General features: G+C 39.8%; 1 protein-coding gene across 5 annotated transcripts in view; it reads right to left on the bottom strand.

Annotated features, from left to right (window-relative positions):
• Positions 1–17963, bottom strand: part of ABCB1 (ATP binding cassette subfamily B member 1) — a 116043-nt gene extending 98080 nt beyond the window's left edge. For 2 of the 5 annotated variants that reach the window (XM_061585613.1, XM_061585615.1), the window contains exons 1-2: positions 17897–17952; positions 3698–3724 (exon numbers count right to left, since the gene is read on the bottom strand). The gene's annotated coding sequence lies outside the window, so the exon portion shown is untranslated. Of the gene's footprint in view, positions 1–3697; positions 3725–17896 lie in introns of all 5 variants that reach the window. The other 3 variants (XM_061585614.1, XM_061585616.1, XM_061585617.1) reach the window with 3 other exon arrangements.
• Positions 17964–18310: the final 347 nt, after the last annotated feature.

The following is an 18310-nucleotide window of genomic DNA, read 5'->3' as shown; positions in this document are numbered from 1 at the left end:
GATCAGATCTGTTCCCACCTGTAGCAAAGTTTTCATCGTTGTATTTCCATATCTAGTAAGGCATGCCTGTTGAATTTCACTTGAATACACAGTGGGTGGGTGGGTGATGGTGGTGAGGTTGTAGGTGAGAGAAAAGAATTGGTGACACCACCCCATCTTATCTTCCTAAAGCAACAATCCTGTTCTCACTTACATGGGAGCAAGCATTGAACTCCACGGGCCTTGTTTCTGAGCAATAGATAGGATTGCATTGTAAAGGTCTTTCATTAACTATGGAACCACCTCTCAGGGCTGACAACTAATCATGGCAACATCCCAGTTTAATGAAACTGATGGCTAGCCAAACATCCTGGACTCAAGCAGAAAGCCATTGTTAGTCACATCAGCCAACCTGCACACTTACACTTCTGTTCAGGTATTTATGATCAGGTGCCACTATATGTACAGCGTTTGGGAATAACATAATATGCTGTTTGTTATGTTGTTGCTTTGTGGGGGGAAATGTGCTCTGTTATAATAAATTATGGCCAGAAAACAGATGTTTATCAGAAATGAGAAATAAGCACGTAAGAAGCCTGGTAGTGTAAACAAATTCAGCCACCATCACACTTTTAATGGCAATATTGCATAAGGTTGTGTCCAATTAACTCCTACTCAGATCTGACCTATTAAGATAAATGGACCTAAGTTAGTTACGATCACTAATTTCAATGGGTCTACTCAGAACTAACAATGGACGCATCTTATAAGGTTTAATTTTGTTTTTACTACTCTTTATAGAATTGCCATTTCCCAAAAGAGCATGACAGAATAAATGTTCATCAATAGGTTTCAAGCTGATGTTGCTCATGTTCATTACTCCGTGCACATTCACTGGAGATTTGGCATTATTATGAGATGCATGGCGTATTGTCATTCAGTTATACCACATGCTATGATTGGCATGTGTAATTTCCTTGTATTCTTCACTATTTGTGTTATCAAGGCTGTGAACAATTGTTATGAAGGAAATGTGTCTGCAAGTCGTGTGTGTGTGTGTGTGTGTGTGTGTGTGTTAGCCAAGGACACATAGCTTAGTTAAACACCACCACGTTCCCTAGAAAATGCTGTTTGTTTGTGGGAAGCCTGATTTTGCTTATTTGTTTTAAATTGTAAGGTTAAGAAGTTTTTTGAAAACCATATGTGGAAGGCTAGGGGAAATCTCTTGTAGATTCTTGCATAAAGTATAGGTTGCATTTGTTGGGTAAAGGGTCTCTTACAGTTTGAAATCAAGCTTTGTAGATTAAAAAAAAGATAGCACAGGCTATTACTGTCAGCTGCCCTGTGGGAAGGATCATGATAGCTTTTTATACATTTATTATTTTTTAAAAATATGTATTTTCACTTATTCGTTACCTTGGGATGATTTGTTTCCAGAAAGGTAAAATGAGGATGATGATGATGATGACCACCATAATCATCACTGATTTTGTGTGGAGACATTTGTTTATTTTAGGATTTTGGCTGTTTACCTACTATACATTTAAAGCACATTTAAATCACACACACACCCAAGAATCCTGGGAATGGTAGTTTGTTAAGGATGCTGGGAATTGTAGCTCTGCAAGGGGTAAACTACAGTTCCGATTATTCTTGGGGGAAGGGATGCATTTTAAATGCATGGTATGTCCACAGCCTTATTCTCAGAATTGATGTCGTCTTTGACATATACCTTCTTGTCTATTTTTATTTTTTATTTAAAAAAATAAAATGATGATATTGGGATTTGACGATTAACTAAGACAACCTATGGAGAAAAGTGATTCTGTATGTATACATTAAGGGACAGGTTTGATGTATATTATATACTTATAGCTGATCTGCGACAAATCGGAAGTCAACTATTTTATTTTTATTTTTTTTGTTGTATTGTTATGTTTTTTGACTTTGTTTTGTTTGTCTTTTGAAAAAATTTGAATAAAAAAATTATTAAAAAAAAAAGACATATACCTTCTTGTCAATGTTATGCTAGCAGTTGTCAAAAACAGAATAACACCCCTTAAACACCTGGGACTGCAAATGTGCTCAATGTAAATTAAGAAAATTCATGTTGGGTTATTGAGAAGTCTTGTCTCGTCTTGACTAGTTTAGAATGCTCTATTATTTATTTATTACATTTATATACCGCCCCATACCCGAAGTTCTCTGGGCAGTTTACAGCAATTAAAAACAATAAAAACAAATATACAAATTTTAAAACACAAAAAAACAATTTAAAAACACAATTTATTTTTTTTTTAAAAACAATTTAAAAGCTCTACTATTTATTCAGTCCACCTAATCATGTTCCAGACTTTCTGGGCATTCTCACTACATCTGAAAATATAAGTCTAGCTCATTGCTCCTGTTGGGAGGAAGGGCGGGATATAAATCAAATAATAAATAAATAAATTGCACATCCTCTCTGTGATTTATCTGAGCCCTCTGCAGTTTAAACAGATGAGGCAACCAAGTCTTCCTCCTAAAATCAGACTTCATCAGTATAAGCTTATGGGAAGCAATTTAACATGGTTTATATACTGCTTAGTCAGAAAAAAAACACTAAGCAGTTTACATAAAACAGTATAACAATATGAAAGAATATAAAATTGACCACCACTCCTTAAAAAAAAATAGAGAGGGTTTCTGGTGGGAACTGTCTGCCCCAATGACTCTGATCCCAAATATGTTGGAGTTTGCTATGGTCATGCAAACCACTCAAGCACATGTTCAGATGATTAAATAACATGGTCCAAGGTAAAACCCTTGAATTAAAAATAGTTTCTGTGGCTGAGTTCTGGCTCCAATTAAACTGCATCCTAGCTATCTCCATTGCCACTGTTACAGCCAGGAATATGCTTATTGCTGCCAAAAATGGCTATGTTAAGGGAACCTTTGGGAGTCAGAGGAAACTGGGCTAGGATTTCACATTGAACTGTAGTAAGGGGGGGAAAGTCTATGAAAATGTTATAATGGATGCTAGGGCAAGAAAGTGATGTTTCTCTCCCAAGAAGATAGAAATCCTTACCAGACAAAGAAAGCAAAAATGACAAAAAAAAAATCCCCACAATGTTTCTTTACACTTTTCTGGCTAATCAAGGTATATTTGATTATTGAGTATATTCTTATTGCTTGGCTAGTGTCATTTCAAAGAACTGACAATGAACTTCAGTGACTTTAGTTCACAGAAAAAAATATTATGGCACTAAATAGCAGATACTGTGCATCAACCTTTGATCCAAGATGGTCATAAATACCACATTCAGTCGCTTTGTTCGCTTACACAACATGCTTTGGTAAATGAAAGATCAAACATTTATGAAATCTTGTACCTATAAAATATTAAACAATATGTGTCCAAATTACATAAGAGTCAACTCATTGAGATTCCCTAGGCATAACCCTGAACATTACCAACTACATGCCACAGCTGGACAATAAGGGTAAGGAGAGAGGCTATTTTAGTGACTATTCTAAAATCACGGAATGCAATTTCCCATCAGACTTGCCAAAGACACTCTACTTCATCTTTGGTGGAAACCTAGGAACTAGTAGAGCTGATCTATGCATTAAGCAGAATGATTTATGAGATGCTTTAAGCAGAATGAGTATGAGATTAGTCATTAAAACATTCCTTTCTCCATACGATGTAAGAGGAAGTGGGGATGAGTGTACTCACCTTCCATCTCCTTCCACAAGTTGGAAACTAGGGATAGGAGAGAAATTTGATTCAGTTTGCATTTAAAGCCAAATCTGTTAAATTCACACTCTCCAAAACAATATGAGAACCGAAACACAGCCATCCTTCAAAATTCACACTTATCCGAATTGCGATGCAGTTGTCCAACCAAGCAATGTTTTTAAAATGTATTTATTAGGGGAAAGTATGCATAAAAATAAATATATTCATGAAAATAACATACAAAAATTTATTATCTTAAGAGAAATCACAGAAATGTGTATGTTAGTTAAAACTGCATACCAGAATGTGTTTATTAAGAGAAATTCACACTAAAATGCTGAGGATTTAAGGGGAAAAAACCAAAGTTCGCAAATTGCTGCAGAAATGTCAAGCATTTCAAACTGGAAAAATGTAAAACTGAGAGAACTGAAATTCCTCCCATCCTCATTGGAAAGTAACTGCAACAGGCTACTTGTGTGGGCTTCCTGTGCCATTTAGAATCCTGACTTTCCGGGGTTCTAAAATGTGCAGGGACCCTACCCAAGAACACTCTCCCTGCTGCAGAAAGTCGCCCTCCGACTCATGGAGGACAATGGAAACAGAGGGAAAAGCCGCTAAGATGCTCCTCCCAGCTTCCTTCTCCCCACAGTGTCCATTACATTGACAAAGGAGTGCCTGAAGAAGGTTAGGGGATGGTAGAATTCTGGACTGTGCCATAGTCCAAAGCACCCTTAAATAAACATTGCATGCAGTAAACTAGCCTATATGAGAGGAAAGTCCAGCACTGGGTTCTGTGCTTAGCTCAGACTCGCACCCTGAAAAACTTGGTACCTCAGTTTGGATGTCTTGGAATCTCTCTCCCTCTCACTCACTCACTCACTCACACACACACACACTCACACACACACAGACACAGACACACACACACACACACACACACACACACACACTTTACACCAGTATTTATTAACATTAAGCAGCAGCAGCAAACAACAAAAGTCAGTAGCATATTTATTTATTACATTTGTATGCCGCCCATCCAAGCAGGTTATTTCAGCAGCTAACCTATAGAAAATGACAAAGATATCCCCAAGTTCAAAGGCTTCCCACTTCTAGATGTGGTCCAGTCTGTGTCCTTTGGCTTTACTTATGTGTAAACCAAAGAAGCCGTCAGTGAGTGGTGTCCCTTCACTGCTATGCAAAGATGCAAAACACTGAAAGCAGCATCCAGGAGAGGGTACAGGGCTGGCACAAGCAAAGACCTGCTGGCCAAATCTTCCCACTTGCTTTTGAAATGTTTTGCTGCTGCTAACCTGCTGGCATGGTCCCTCTGCCTCACTCTGAGGAAGGGGGTCTTGCATCATTCATCATTCTCTACCCCCCTTTCCTGTCAACAGCATAGAAACTCTTGAGCAGGGTGGCTTTTCTACCATTGCTCCTTTTCATTGTCCCCCGTTTTCTAAACTCCCTGTCTTCTCTGCCTCATACCTCTACCTTGTACACCTCTCTCTCCCTAAGGCCCCTCTCAATATATTGCCTGTTGTCAATGGAGACGGGTGGCTCCAATGTCAGTGGGACAGTGAATCTGAACTTTCAGGACTAAGGTGAAACCACCTGGGACAGCTCCTTGAAAGTTCAAACTAAAACCTGGAGTGGATTCAGTGCCCCACTGACATCAAAGTCACCAGTCGCTTGTTGTCCCTCCTCCCGCACCCTGCACCTTCAGCCATGCTGTGCTGGGTCCACCTGCCTTTTAGTTTCCGTACAGTTTAGTCTCTCTCCCTAACCCACCCAGTTTTTCCTGTCCCTAAGGCTGTGTGATTGACCTTTATCGCAGCTGACAAACAGGAATGATTTGAAGATTTAATGGTGGACCATTTTCCCCATCACACAGTCTGTTTGAAAACATTGCAAGACATCACATCAACTTAGCCAATAGGAGCCAGAGGCTGGGACCACAACCATGACTGTCACAAATGCCATAGCACATTGTAATATAGATGGTGTTTTTCCCCATCTATATAGTTGGGCACCAGAGCTTTATCACTTGTACGTTTGTTACACACCTTGTTGAGGGGAAACTTCCCACTGGTGTGGTAATCACATATTGAACAGATGGAAAGCTTTTTAATCTCAGTAGGCTGAAAGCAAAAAGTAAGGTAATTACAACCTCTGTCATAGAACTTCAATATGCCGATGATAATGTAGTCTCCGCACATTCAGAGGAAGATCTTCAAACTATCCTAAATGTCTTTGCAGAAGCATATGAAAAGATTGGCCTCTCGCTTAACATCAAAAAAACCAAAGTGCTTCATCAACAAGTGCGAACCAATCCCTCTGTAGCACCATCAATCCAGTTTAATGGTGCGACGCTGGAGAATGTCGATCACTTTTCTTATCTTGGCAGCCATCTCTCTGTAAAAGCTGACATCGACACTGAAATTCAGCATCATCTGAGCTCTGCGAGTGCCGCATTCTCCGGAATGAAGCGTAGAGTGTTCAAGGATTGGGATATTTGCAGGGAGACCAAAATGCTTATTTACAAAGCCATTATACTACCAACGTTACTGTACGCCTGTGAAACATGGACCATCTATAAACGCCTCTCCCAACTTCTTGAAAGATTCCACCAACGCTGCCTCCGGAAAATTCTGCAAATTATTTGGGAAGATAGGCGGACTAACGTTAGCGTATTGGAAGAAGCAAAGACCACTAGTGTTGAAACAATGATTCTCTAATATCAACTTTGCTGGACCGGCCATGTTGTTCGAATGCCTGATCACCGTCTTCCAAAGCAGCTACTTTACTCCCAACTTAAGCATGGAAAATGGAATATCGGTGGGCAGCAAAAGAGGTTTAAAGATGTTCTCAAAGCTAATCTAAAAAAATGTAACATAAGCATCAAGAACTGGGAAGCCTTGGCCCATGAGCGTCCTAATTGGAGGTTGGCCATTATCAAAGGTGTTATGGACTTTGAAGAAGCACGAGTACAGGGCGAAAGGGACAAACGAGCTAAGCGGAAGGCACGTCAAGCAAATCCTCATTGTGACCATCTTCCATCTGGAAACCTATGTCCTCACTGTGGGAGGCTGTGTGAATCCAGAATTGGCCTCCACAGTCACTTATGGACCCACCGTTAAAGACCTTATCTTGGAAGACAATCTTCCTCGGCCACGAGTGATCGCCAATGAATGACTCCCACCATTAGCACCATAAGCATCCAACATGCCGCATCACTAGTGAAAACTGAACTGTGCTAGAAATTGCACAGTCTTTCAATTAAATAGAAATAAAGAAATGACATTATAAATTAATTAATGTTTATTATTGTTTTCTCATTTGAAAGTGCTTGCAACTTCAAAATTAGGAGTGATTTTTTTGAAAAAGCACTGTACTTTTCCAAGGTTTATTGTTATTCCACATTAAATTGGAGAAGATATTTTAAGAATGATAACAAAGAGGTGGCTTTCTATAATCCAGTATGGAAGGTGTTCCATATCTTGAGCATTTGATCTGCATAGTTTTGCAGTAAAATCAAAAGAGGTAAAATGAACATTCCTCCTCCTCCTCCTGTTGTTGTTGTTGTTTTACCACTTTTCAGCTGAAAAAGGTTCACAGAGTGCCTTGCAAAGTTCAGAGATAAGATAGTCCCTGCCTTTAGGCTGACAATCTAAAAAGATGTGGCACAAAAGGAAAAGGGATTGGGAGGGAGGAGGAACAAAGCAAACTCATGCACTAGATGTGACTTACAAAGTTCACCAGGTAGTAATTGATCAGGTTATGGAGCTGGATTGAAGCACAATGGAAGGGCTACTGTTTCCTCTCCTTTTGGTGGCCTCTTTAATGAAAGTGGGTAACTGGAGGGAGGGGGTTCTTAGCTCAGATACAAGGTCTATATCAATATCTGGGTGTTCATATAACACATCAGGACAGGAAGGATCAATTTTCCTCTTTAGCTATGACATGCAAGCATTGAAAAGCAGACATTCAAGTCACTCATTCATCCTAGTTTCCCTGCTTTACTACTCTGGGACCTTACAGTGAAGGGTGGGTAAGAAAATCAATCAATCAATAAAATAAACAAATACATAAATAACTGAAGGCATGCTCTTTTTTTAAAAGATGGAGCTTATTACTGGAAGATACTTGTGTGATTCAATGCTGCTGAGTCAGTTTAAATTAAAGAACTTCAGTGAACTGGAGTATGTGAACTATTGGACTATTATGCATTTTAATTAATTTATTTATTTATAAAAGTATTTCTGTACCGTCCCCTCACAAAATATCAGGGTGGTATACCGCAACACTGAATAAGACCTTTGAAAGCAATACAGAAGAATCATTAACATGACTATTATACATTTTGTATCATTTTTCTACCACATGATGACATTCCCAACCTTTCCCCCTCATAACACCAAAAACAGGACATCCCACGCAACGCAGGATGTCTGGCAATTCTTTGTAGAGCTACCAAAACATTATTTCCTACAACAGAGAAATCCCTGATATCTTAAGCTTTGAACTCACAGTCAAAGAAACAGGCCATTGTTATCTGGCAGCACCATACACACCAACTTGCCTATGTCACCTGCTGTGATTTAGGAAGTCTTGTGTGTATTTAAATGCACCTTGTGTAACAACTGCTGATAAACACTTAATAGGCTTGCTGTGGGAACTAATACCAAGCAGGAGGGAGGGGTCAGAATAAACAGCAGAGAATCCAAAAATATGTTATTGGTTAGCACTTTAAAATATTTGTATTGCAGTGTAAAATCACTTTTCTGAATAGAAAAGAAAGCCCTAAGTAAAAAAGAAACATTTAGGACTATTTCTTGGGATTGCAATGCATGCCTCTTCATGTCAGAGCAAGCGAGTGAAATAGCTTTCATTCAATTACATCACTTGCAAAATTAATCTATAACTTCCTTTTTCCTGTCTAATTCAGTTCAGTCCAAACGGCCCACATATATAATTGTGGCATGTTATCATTCTCTGACTTTGTATGACTCCTCATTAGATCAGAAATATCTTGCCTCAGCTTTATCTGTAGCTTCTTCAATGGACTTTTCCTTCAAAGGGGATTCAGTTTGTCAAACTGTATCCTTGTGAGAGGTTAGGTTGCCAAGTCATAACGCAAAATGATTTGCATAGATGGGAAATGAAGAGGCGAGACAAGATGCAGTGTGGGTAGATCAAGGGCCACGCTTATTTAAATGAAACCAATTAAGTGCTTGATTATATAAAACTGGCATTTTAATGTTTTAATATGTGTTATAAACGTTTTAAATTAAAAATTTTTAAGGAAGCCCATTTTTAATGTTGTTTGAATTGTTTTAAATATGTGTTTTATTGTATTTTGATATTGTCTGTTGTGAACCGCCCAGGGAGCTTCGGCTATGGGGCGGTATATAAATTTAATAAATACATAAATAAATAAATAAATCAGCAGATAAAAGTGCAGGACAGAACTCTTACCCAATCAGGGAAAGAGAGAAGTCCAAGCCCAAGCCTCTTCTCTGGGCCCCACCACCTCACAGAGCCTCACAACTCTGATTGGGTGTTACAGGTTAGCCCCAAAAGTGGACTTTATCCTGCCAAGAGGCCTCACAAACCTGGAAGGCAAGTCTCATATCACACTTTTCACCTTAAAGGGTGCCTAAGGGTGCTCACCAAACCCTACCCTGTGAAATTCCCACACATATCCGCTAAATGTGACCAAATTAACCTATTTACAATATCAACTACCTGACTAGCCAACGAATCAGCCAAATCCAAATTAAACAAATTAGCCAAACAAAGACAAACCAATCAGCTGAATTAGAAGAATAGTACAGAGTAGGCAAACAACTTGTTAGCAAACAAAAATCAATGAGCTAAAAATTCCGACCCAGCCCCGAGGTGACCAGTAAAACTTGTACTGCCCTGAGGGGGTGGGCACTGTGCAAGGCCAAATATAGGCCTTGGGAGGCAGGGCCGGATTAAGCTGAGGAGGGCCCCTAGGCTGATTCTGAGCCGCCTGCCATCCCATCCCGTCCCATCCCCCCCGCTTCACCTACCTTTCCGCTTTTTTGCAGCTGCGCGCACTGTGTGCACAGATTTGCCATCAATCAAGATGGGGGCTGAAATTTCCCTAAGAGGCTGAAGCCTCTGCTGCCATCTTGATTGATGGCAAACAGCAAAAAACAGCAGAGAAAAAGGTAAGTGAAGTGGGGAATGGCGGGTGGTTCGGAAGCTCTTGTCCTGCGATCCGCAGCTCCTGTCCTGCTTCTGCGGATCGTGAGCCCCCAAGAGCTCCGGGCCCCTAGGCTTCAGCCTACTAAGCCTAATGGATAATCCAGCCCTGTTGGGAGGGCAGGGCAGGGCAGGGCAGGGCTTAAGTAGCCACCCTGCCCTGCCTCCTATGTGACACAGGCGTGCATGGCCATGGCTGCAAAGGCCTGCCACCGACAGAGGTCTTCTGGCCTGTCAGCAAGGCAGGAAAAATGACACTTTTACTGGAGCAGCTGTAACATTTCCCTCTCTATTCTATCCCCTTCAACTAGGGTTGCCAGGTGTCTGGTTTTCGCCCAGAGACGCCTGATTTTGGGGGTCTTTTCTAGGTCGACAGGTGACTCATCTTAATCTCTGGACACTTAGCTTTCATTAAAAAAAAATTAAGCTTCTAGGTAGTCTGGTTCAAAAGATATAAACCGAAATGTCAGCTGCCCCCCCAACTTCTATTAATACTGGCTGCCCTAATCCCTGCCCTTTCAGGTTTTTACCCAATAAGTGAAATCAGGGTTGTGATTGACAATAGCAATAGCTAAACCTCATTTCAGGTTCTGAGAACAGTTTCCTTTTCTACTTGTCTCACATGAGAAATTCAGTACTGTAAATATATAGCTTTCAGCAGCATAAAGAGTACTTTGTGCAGGATTGAGACTTGCTTCTGAGTAAACATGCATAGGATTGCACTACAACAGAAGATCACAGCAAGATCTTGGGAGGCATAAAAGTATACATGCAGGGTTTTTTTAATTACTTGCAAAAACGGTATATTATAATTTTTATCTTTCAAATAATTTTTGAACAGAAGTTTAAAAAAGTGTACATGCTGCAGTGTTATACTTTTCTAATTGTCAAAAAAGTGTAAATTTTACTGGACTGTTGAAGAGGGCAGTTTATTTGTCTTATGCATAATGTGTTTTGAAAACCTTCCTAATATTTATTTATTTTATTTAGACTATTTCTGTACCGCTTAATATATAAAAATATCTCTAAGTGGTGTACAAGAAAAAAGAGAACACAAGAAGTACTATAAAAATTACACAATGAAGCCATAATACAAATAAACTCATACTTAATACAAATTATTAACAAATAAATATACCAACACAGCAAATTCCATCACACTTCCCCACTTATCCCCTGCTCTGCTCTGTTCCAACAACTTGGAAGAGAGTCATATCGTAAGCCATGGTGCATTCAATGAAGCTGCCCTTCCGCCTCTGTTGTTTCGGTCTCCAAGTCAACTTCACAATACTCCACCTCCTTGAGAAAGAGGCCGTCTGGCGGCACAATGGTGTTCCGGGGGTAAACCATCCGGTCTCTCGTCTCCAGGGGCTCCTCTACATGGTGAGGTTGCAGCCGGTTCTGGCCTACAGCCACCAAAACACTGGCCATGTACCACACCGAGGGTCTCCCCACTGCCACAGCCATACTTGCGCTGGGGTCTGCGAGTGCAACTAGGCTCCAGCTACTACTACTCCACCTCCTGCACCATGGCTCCCACCACGCGGGCAGTTTGAACTCGGCCCCGGCAAGCAGCGCAGGCTTATCAGCATCAGTTTCCATTCTTAGTTATGCTCCAGTGTTGCACCTTTTGGCTTTTCCTCCTCTTCTCTGCAGGCATCAGCCCTGCCACCCCCTCCCCATCTCACCAGGCTTATTCCTCTTCCAGGAACAAAAGGAAGTTTCTGGAAGTAAAGCTGCAATACTAATTCCACATATCGGGGACCAAATTAACCTATTTACAATATTAACTACCTGACTGGGCAACGAATCAGCCAAATCCAAATTAAACAAATTAGCCAAACAAAGACAAACCAATCAGCCGAATTAGAAGAACAGTAGAGGGCAGGCAAAAAACTTGTTAGCAAACGAAAGTGAAAGAGGTAAAAATTCCTACCCAGTTCCAAGGTTGAATTCAGTAGGACTTATTTTGAGTAGACATGATTAGGATTGTGCTGTAAACCTTTTTCTCCTGTTCCAATCCTTTTTTAAAAAAAGGAGTTAGGGGTGTCACTGCTTTTACTTGGAACATTTAAAAAAAGCCAACTGGTTTTGACAATAAACTATTATATGGGGTTATGCATTTTTACATCCCCAGTGTGTGTTTATATGGAATATATTCAACAACCCTGTGAGGTAGGGTTGGAAACCAAGGCAAATCACAACAAGAAATAATGTCATTTACAATCCAGTAACCATAAAACAAATATAAAACAGTTGCAAAACAGCTTAATGTGGCATGATTCTGCATTTTGGATTGGGTGAATGAAGTTCCTTATCATTGAATTGCAGTCCTGTGCATGCTTCTCTGTCTGAGTAGGCCCCATTGAATACATTGGGACCTGCTTCTGAGTAAACATGCACATGATTACACTATAAATATATTTACAAGTTGTGTAAATAATAAACATATTTGACATTCATACTTATATAAATATCCCTTCATACTTTGTATTGATACATATCTGATTTCACACTATGGTTGTAAATTATTATTTACGGACTTCCGGGAAGGGTGACTTAGCCTGTGCCTGCTTTTGAGACGGGCTCCTGCCTCAAAAGAAGCTTATTCAGATATATCAGTCAGTTTTTTCTTTTTTTTTGACTGATTAAACTTCTCCCGGGTAGGGAGAAACGAAGAGATTAACCTCAAAGCCTATTTTTGTTGGGACGACCAGATCTCATTAATTTATGGGACGAGGTCCAGCCGACGAAGGTGGGACGGATTTTCAACAGCAAGCTCTATCTGATAAAGCGAACGTTCACCTTATCTTCTAAGAGAGAACGCACTAACAGGCAAGCACCCTTCTTTCTATATTTTTCTTTTATTTGACTTAAATTGTTGCTGTTTAAAAGAGATTTGCCAGATTGATCGGTTTTTGACATCTCACTGGGGAGCCATAACTTCTCTCTGCTACGCACTAATTAATAGCTTATCTCTGTTTTTGTTGCAAAAAGCTGTCCTGGATTTGCATTCTAAAGATATACACAGAAGAGGGATTTCTATTCCAGATTTTTATTTTGAAGAATATTATATTGTCTGAGACTACTCTCTTTTTGGTCTATTTTTTTTTGACGAATCTGTTTCCTGACGACTGCCATTAATTGTTTCGATCCTGGGAACTGCATTTTGTTTACTTAACTATGGAGAGATAAGGCTGTCTGCTCTGTTTATACTGTGATGTCACCAAGTTTGGAGTATTAACCCAATTGTTGCTGAAATAAGAAGTGGTTTTCCTATATTTTTCTTTTAAAATGGCAATTAAGAAAGTGGCTGAGAATCTGGAAATAACTATGTTTCAGAAAATAATGGATGAGATTGAGATAACGAAACAAAACCTGCGACAGGGTTGTAAGGAGCTGAAAATTGAATTGAGTAAAATGACGCAGGAGATTAAAGATATAGGGGTCCCTGTGAGAGAGGTGACCCTGGAAGGGGTCCCTGTGAGAGAGGAGACCCCGGAGATTGGAACAAACGTGGAACAGGAAAAAGATTTGGAGTCTATGGACTTTAGAAATAAAATCTATTGTTTGGAGACACAGGAGATTAAAGACATAGGGGTCCTTGTGAGAGAGGAGACCCTGGAGACTGGAACAGGGGTCCCTGTGAGAGAGGAGACCCTGGAGACTGGAACAGGGGTCCCTGTGAGAGAGGAGACCCCGGAGATTGGAACAAACGTGGAACAGGAAAAAGATTTGGAGTCTATGGACTTTAGAAATAAAATCTATTGTTTGGAACTCAATGTTATCTCTGAAGAAATTAATGAAGATTCTAGAGATAAAGTTATCAATGGCATGGATAATCTTCTGGACTGGAATGATGTGATGGAGCCCAATATAGAGAAAATCTATGGAATTAACTGCAGCCATGTGACAATGGAAAAACTTTCAAGAGATGACCCAGTGTATTTTGAAAAAAAGAACAGAGATATGATTTTACAGCAGTATTTCAGCAACCTATTCAGAATGGATGGCAAGAAAATATTTGGGATAGAGGTAATTCCCATCAGACTCTTACTATATGACTATGGCTTTGACAGCAAGATTATTATGGAATACTGATAATGGAAGATTGGATACCGAAATTACTGGACTTAACAAGACTACTGAAGATGGAAGATGGAAAATGGAACTAATAGGGATAATAGAATAATGGCTACTGAAATTACTGAACCTAACAGATTCTGATGTGATGGATTAATTGAAATGTTTATTTTTACTATGGTTATGACAATAAGATTATCATAATTAGTAATGAGATGGATTAATCGATATGCTTATCTGGAAAAAAAAAATTGATAGATATATTTCTTAAAGAATTGAAACCTCTCTTTGACTTTTTGTGGAAAGAATAAAGTAATGTTTATGAGATTTGATGATTAAGTAAGATAACTATTGGAGGAAAGTGATTTTATAATATGACTTAAGAGACAGGATTGTTATATATTATAGACTTATAACTGATCTGATCTTTGACAAATGGGAAGTCAATATTTTACTCTTTATTTTTTATTTTTTATTTTTATTTTTATTTTTTTTATTTTTTTTTTTGTTTAACTATTTTTGATTTTGTTTTTTGTCTTTGAATGTTTTATGATTTCGTCTTGTATGTTTTATGAAAATTTGAATAAAAATTATTGAAAAAAAAAAAAAGTAAATTATTATTTACAAATTATTATTTCCTCTACATTTTGGGTGTTCTTCCTTGGGGTGGACATGGTCCCCCTCTGTTGTTTTCACCCTGAGGGGCAGATTAGGCTGAGAGATGGTGCGTAGCCCATGGTCATCCAGTACACTTTGTACCTTATTTCCATTTTAAAATTTAATTAAAATGATTTATATGTAGGCAAAGTTTATGAAGTAATGCAGATCCACATAATTTATTTAAAGCTCATCCAACTTGCATTTAAAGCACATGACTTCTCCTAAAGAATCCTGGGAAGTGTAGTTTTCCTCTCATAGTTATTGTTCCCACCACCCTTAACAAACAGTTCCCAGGATTCTGTAATAGGATTCATGTGCTTCAAATGTATGTTGAATGTGCTTTAAACAGTGGCATCACCAGAGCTTGGAAGATTACTTTTAAAAAGTAATCAGTTACAGTTACAGTTACATGGCCCAAAAAAGTAGTAATTACTGTTACAATTACAACTGCTCTGAAAGTAACTGATTACTTTTTCTCAAAAGTAATCACTACAGTTACATTTCAGTTACTTTTTTTAAAAAAGTCTACAAGGTGCTGGCCTTGGCTGCTGCACATCTAAATAGCCTAAAACAACATTAAAAATAAACACACACACATACAGACGGAGTAGAATAATTCTTTTTATAGCAATGGTGGTCTCTCCACTGGTAAGGGTGGGAGGCAGAGGCCACTACTCAGATCTTTGCATGTAAAATCAAGTGCAACCCCCCCCCCCACTCAGCCAGCAAGCGTAATCTCTCTCACTTAACCACCTCCTGGACCCTGCCCTGCCACCAACTAAGGGACACTCACCCAAGCAAACATTTTACCCTGAGATGCAAAAAAGTTAAAATACTGCAAATGCAGCACAGTAACCAGAGAGGGTGGTGGAGGCCACTTTATGTGCCAAGTGCAAACACACACACAGACACGTTGTCATCTTTCATCTCCACAATTCTTTATCTCCATTCTGCTTCTGCCTCCTTCTCCTCCTTTATCCATGTTCTTGACCATTGGCTCCTTTTCCCCTCCACTCCATTTTTAAAACAATTGTTTTCTCCACTCCACCCTGTCTCACTCTCCACTTCCTCCCTTGTTGCCTCCTACCCACCCACAGATCATGACGATAATGAAAGTTGAAGAGGAAAGCAGAAAAGCAGGACTACAGCTGAACATCAAAACGACTAAAATAATGACAACAAAAGATTTATGTAACTTTAAAGTTGACAATGAGGACATTGAACTTGTCAAGGATTATCAATACCTCGGCACAGTCATTAACCAAAATGGAGACAATAGTCAAGAAATCAGAAGAAGGCTAGGACTGGGGTGGGCAGCTATGAGAGAACTAGAAAAGGTCCTCAAATGCAAAGATGTATCACTGAACACTAAAGTCAGGATCATTCAGACCATGGTATTCCCGATCTCTATGTATCATACTTTGGACACATCATGAGAAGACATGATTCACTAGAAAAGACAATAATGCTGGGAAAAACAGAAGAGAGTAGAAAAACAGGAAGGCCAAACAAGAGATGGATTGATTCCAAAGGAAGCCACAGACCTGACTATAGCACTCAAAGCTAATTATACAGGCCACTAGAAAATAAAGATATAGGGATGGCTTAAAAATGTAATATTTGTTTCCTGTTATTCTGGCACCAAATTGTTTGGTTAGTAAAAAGTATTTTTTTTTATAATGCTACATCTCAACATGCACTTTACATATGAATGCTTTACTATTTCCAGAATAATAAGTCCCTAGGAATTCTTATAATATATTTTCCTTAATATCATATTCTTCAGCTTGGAAACTAATCAGAGCAGACATCATAGCTGTTACCTGCCTATTCCCAAAATATCTGAACAAATATTTAAGGGACTTTTGGCATGATGAAACTAAAGGTCAGGGTCATAGCAAAGGGCAGCTGTTAGAGGGAGAGACTTGAAGTTGTCTAAGTCATATCTTGTCCTATCTATTTTTTATAACCTCCCAATAAACAGACTTCTCTGATTTCAAACACATTTCTGAAATTCAGCAAAGCCATCAGTTCTCTAAAAAGGCAGCATTTTTCTTGGCTCATGCAGCAGCTACTCAGCCTTTTCTCTTCAAATGCAGATTGTATGTGCGTGCGTGCGCGCATGTGTGTTGATAATACACAAATATCTCAGTAAATGTTACTCAGCATTAATTTCTTGCACCAATATTTCCCTTCTTCCAGTCAAGAAACCTCATAGTTTATTAGTTTTGGTGGAATGTATAAGAGTGAATATAAGCAAATGGACTATAATTGAGTTTTGGTCTTTGAACTCTAAAATTTCATCACAAAAACTGATGAGTGATTACTTTTATCCACTGATCAAAACCTTTTAATGGTTATTTCTGCTAGTGGCAGGGCATTTATCTCTACTTAAAAAGCTAAAGCTGCTAATATTCTTTGAAAACTATACTATGGGCTGAACTGAATGTAGCAATCACAAGCATTTTGTCAGCACAAGGACTTTTTCTTGCACAACAGAACGTTTACTCCTTCTCTCCCATGCACTCCCTAAATTTGTTCTGAGATTTCCCCCACCCTCCAGAGCAGATCTGGGGTTGTTATGAAGCACATGTGGGGGAGAGGAGGGGGAAATCCCCTTGCACTAGTTGGAGTTGTTCTGCTGGCCCAAGGATTTTGTTGAATACCACCCTATAGGCAGGCAACTCATGGACTGTGTGCACGAGGGGGACTCCCACCAATTCCTGCACCCAGAAGCTGGCTCCCGTCCTCATCAGCTTACTCCTAGAAGGGGAGCCTGTGCCCGTTTCCTAAGCCACTTATCTTGATCAGCCCCCAACTCAAAGCTGACCTCTTGCACCTCTCTCGCCCCAGAAATAATCCCATCAGCTGCCTGTTTCTTGCAGGAGAGACCAAAACGCAGAGTCTCGCCTCCCCCTTTCCTGTTAGCCGCCCCGCCCAGGAATGAGCCCGGGGAGACCTCCAGGAGAGGCGATCTTACATTTTCATCAGTTTCACTTTGCAATTGACAAGAACATGCGTTTTGTTCAAGATTCAACTACTGAGATCTATCCAGGTGGTGCTTGCCTGAAAATGTTCCCTTAAAAAGGTTGAGTGTATGAAGCAGCAGCAGGGGGGGGGGGCACCGACAAGCAGGAGGGGAGAGGAGGTGGCAGGTGGGAAGGAAGGCAGCAGAACGAGCAGTGGGGGCACGCAAGCACACACACCATCATCACTAACCTCAGCTCTTCACCTCCATTCTGCTTCTGCTTTCTGCTTCTGCCTTGCCCTACAGCGCGGTCTGGCTCTCCACTTCCTCCCTCGTGCCTCCTAACATAGAGCATGAGGGAAGAGCAGCAGAAAGTGAAACATGATGGACCTGCATTCATTTTACTATATATCTAGAGCACATTCATTTGAAAGACACCATCATACAAAACAAATGACAGCCACTGGTGTATAATGGTTTACATATTGGACTAGAACCCATGAGAGCCAGATTCAAATCCCTACTCAGACATGCAATTCACTGGGTGACCTTGGATCAGTCACTATTTCTCAGCCAAAATTCAGAGTTGCTGTGAGGATAAAGTGGAGTAAGGGAGGGGGAGAGAAACATACATCACCCTGGGTCCCTGCAAGGGGGGGATGATA

Source organism: Rhineura floridana, chromosome 10 (genome assembly GCF_030035675.1).
Source record: "Rhineura floridana isolate rRhiFlo1 chromosome 10, rRhiFlo1.hap2, whole genome shotgun sequence".
Lineage (NCBI taxonomy): Eukaryota > Metazoa > Chordata > Lepidosauria > Squamata > Rhineuridae > Rhineura > Rhineura floridana.
The sequence above is the reverse complement of the archived record's forward strand: the minus strand, read 5'-3'. Positions and strand labels throughout refer to the sequence as shown.